General features: G+C 40.5%; 1 pseudogene; it reads right to left on the reverse strand.

Moving 5' to 3' along the window:
• Window positions 1-2,014: 2,014 nt before the first annotated feature.
• Window positions 2,015-3,095, reverse strand: LOC101135899 (single-stranded DNA-binding protein 2-like; annotated as a pseudogene).
• Window positions 3,096-3,463: the final 368 nt, after the last annotated feature.

Consider the following 3,463-nt stretch of genomic DNA (forward strand, 5'->3'; position numbering starts at 1 on the left):
TAACTTTGGTAAAATAAGCTTCCTAAATTGACTAAGACCTGTTTCAGATAAAGATCTCTCCTCAGATCTTTCTTTGCAGGAGGGTGCTATCTCTACCTATAATAAGCAAAGCTGATTAAGACTAGTTGAATGCATATAAGAATTACATTAAATGCAATTACACATATCTATTGAGCATATTATATATGTAGACACTGTTAGCTAATGCAGAGGATTCAAGAAAAGCAATTTAAAATCTAGTATGGAGAATAAGGTAGATACATAAGTATCACTGATGGTAAAGTGAGACACTGTCATAAAAGAGACAATGGGATTGTGGAGCTAAAAAAAGAGAGAGATTACAATCAGTTGAAAGGATCAGGGAAAGCTCCTTCTTTTTTTTTTTTTTTTTTTTGAGACGGAGTTTCCCTCTTGTTGCCCAGGCTGGAGTGCAACGGTGCAACCTCGGCTCACTGGAACGTCTGCCTCCTGAGTTCAAGGGATTCTCCTGCCTCAAACTTCCAAGTAGCTGGGATTACAGGCGCCTGCCACCACACCCGGCTAATTGAAAGCTTCTAGTGGAGTTATTTGTGAAAGAACTGAGGGATAAATAGGAGCATCTGAAAGGAATGTATTTTTTCCATGATTGCTAATGTAGAGAAAAACTATAAAAGACTTTGAAATGCATCAAAAAGATTACTGATGACTTCAATAGAAAATTAGGTGGTTTAGCTGGGATCATTGCACCTTTCATTGTCTTTGAGATATTTTACAACTCTGCAAATTGTAGATAATGGAGAGCAGTGCAAACAAGCTCTTATTCACAAACATGCAAATTAATTTTGTCAGGTGGAAACACAACTGATTTCTTTATTTCCATTTCTGTAATAAGCAAGTTTTGTATTTATTTACTTTTTTTAATATAAACTCTCAACTAAATGATTTTATTCCTGTCCATGATTGCAGACACTTACAAAAACATAACATCTGAGTTCACCTTAAGAAATAACTTACAGCTGGGCGTGGTGGCCCATGCCTGTAGTCCCAGCTACTTGGGAGGTTGAGGAAAGAGAATCACTTGAACCCAGGAGGTGAAGATTGTAGTGTGCCCAGATTGTCCCACTGCACTTCAGCCTAGGTGACAGAGTGAGACTCTGTCGAAAAAAAAAAGAAGGAAGGAAGGAAGAAAGAAAAAGAAAGAAAGAGAGAGAAAGAAAGAAAGAAAGACAGAAAGAAAGAAAGACAGAAAGAAAGAAAGAAAGAAAGAAAGAAAGAAAGAAAGAAAGAAAGAAAGAAAGAAGAAAGAATGGATGAACGAACTTGCATAAAGCAGGGATATAGATAGCACACAATAGTTCAGGGAGGATGCAGAAGCAACTTTTAGTAATTAAAATGTTAATGTGAATAAAGGATGGAATAAATATCCCTACTTATTTCCGCCTAAGATGTTATGTGATAATATTTTACAATGTCCTGAGGGTCAATGTATGTTTGTGTATATGTCCATATAACACACACAGATACAGTACATTCTTCTTCCCACACATATACATACAAACATAATTATTTGCAGTTCAGTTTAAGTCAACTTTAATATGCCACTTTGTACCTTTTCTTTTCTTTTGGGGTGGGGGACAGAGTGTCACTCTGTCACCAAGGCTGGAGTGCAGTGGTGTGATCTTGGCTCGTTGCAATCTCCGCCTTCCAGTTCAAGCAATTTTTGTTCCTCAGCCTCCTGACTAGCTGGTAGTAGACACGATCTCACTTTGTTGCCCAGGCTGGTCCTGAACTCCTAGACTCAAGTAATCCTCCCACCTCAGCCTCCCAGGTTCAAGCGATTCTCCTGCCTCAGCCTCCCGAGTAGCTGGGATTACAGGCATGTTCCACAATGCCTGGCTAATTTTTATATTTTTAGTAGAGACAGGATTTTGCCATGTTGGCCAGGCTGGTATCAAACTCCTGACCTCAAGTGATTCACCCACCTTGGCCTCCCAAAGTGCTGGGATTACAGGTGTAAGCCACCATGCCCGGACAGATTCCTTTGTTTAAATGTACGCTGTGATAAATAATTTTCCTTTATGATAGTTCTGTGATGGGCTAGTTCACTGTGGTTTACATGAGGGGACTTGGTAATGGATCACACACTCACTGTTATGCGAGAGGAGTAACTTCCTGAAAAGGATTTTAAAAATTTCCCCCAGTTTTGCAATTATCCCTGAGCCCAGTTGATTACTCAGGCTCATTTTATCAGGAGAATTCTTAGAAATGCTGTCCATATCTCCTGAGCCTAAAAGCCATTCATGTGATGTGACTCCATTCCTCCTCCTACTCCATCCATGGTACCATCTGACCCAGATTCCACTGGAAAATTAGGTCTGTTAGGTCTATGACATACTGCATTCATTCATATCTCCAGGGTTGATTAAATCTGCTAGACTAGACATGACGGGTGTTCCTATGGACCTCACCTCCTGGAGGGCCTATGTAATTCCCAGGAGATGTTGAGGAGTATGGTACTGAATTGGCATTTGTTGGGTTTGGCCAAGATCTGCCACCCTCCAGACCCATGTTCATTCTAGGCATTCCAGAGCCACCTAAAGCATTCACTGGGCATCTCACTGCACCTTCATCATTCTGTACTGACAACCAAGGGTCAGACTGTGGCCCTCAGGGCACCATTCCTCTTGGAGAAATTGGCCCACCCATACTTAAATGTCCTTGTTGTCAAGTTGGATTCCACTGGGGAGTAATGGCTGACTTCCTAGGATACTTCCAAGTGCCTGTTTAGGTATCCTCAATGGGAACCTTGGACCTCCAGGGTACCAAGGTGACATAAAAAGATAATCATGGAAGTTTTTTGTTACACTTGAGTGTTCACATGTTTCCCTTGGCTCTGGAGCTGCCGAGTAGAGATCCCAAAATACACAACACCAGGAATGTAAGAATCCTGGTGGTTCTCCCAATTTTTTCCCCCATCTTATCTCTGATAAAAATGTTCGGGATGATCTCTGAACTCCTACATGGAGCAGATATTCATATATGTAAAGTGCTAACTTCACCAAGGTGTGGCTGTCACATGGGTTAATGCTGCTGTTACTCTTGCCTTTGCTGTACATTCTTTGCTGAGGGTAACTCCCATTGTCATGCACTTGTTACCCCATCACAGCCTCCCTGGAAACAGCCCTGTCCCCATGGCAACCCACGTAGCCACCTTCACTATTGGCTGCCTCACACCAACGGCTTTTGCATTTGTTTATAGATTTGTTTCCTCATTGCTTATTATATATGTGATATTTTTAATTCTCCTATCTATGAATCAGTTGTAGCATGTTACTGCTTCCCTCATTAATTACAAAGCTATATAAAATCTTTGACATGTGTTAATTTTATATACGTATAAAAGCTCTGATTGCATCCTACTTTAAAAATTATTCTTTTTTTCTTCTTTTTTTTGAGATGGAGTCTTGCTGTGTCATCCAGGCTA

Source organism: Gorilla gorilla, chromosome 5 (genome assembly GCF_029281585.2).
Source record: "Gorilla gorilla gorilla isolate KB3781 chromosome 5, NHGRI_mGorGor1-v2.1_pri, whole genome shotgun sequence".
NCBI classification, from domain to species: Eukaryota; Metazoa; Chordata; class Mammalia; order Primates; family Hominidae; genus Gorilla; species Gorilla gorilla.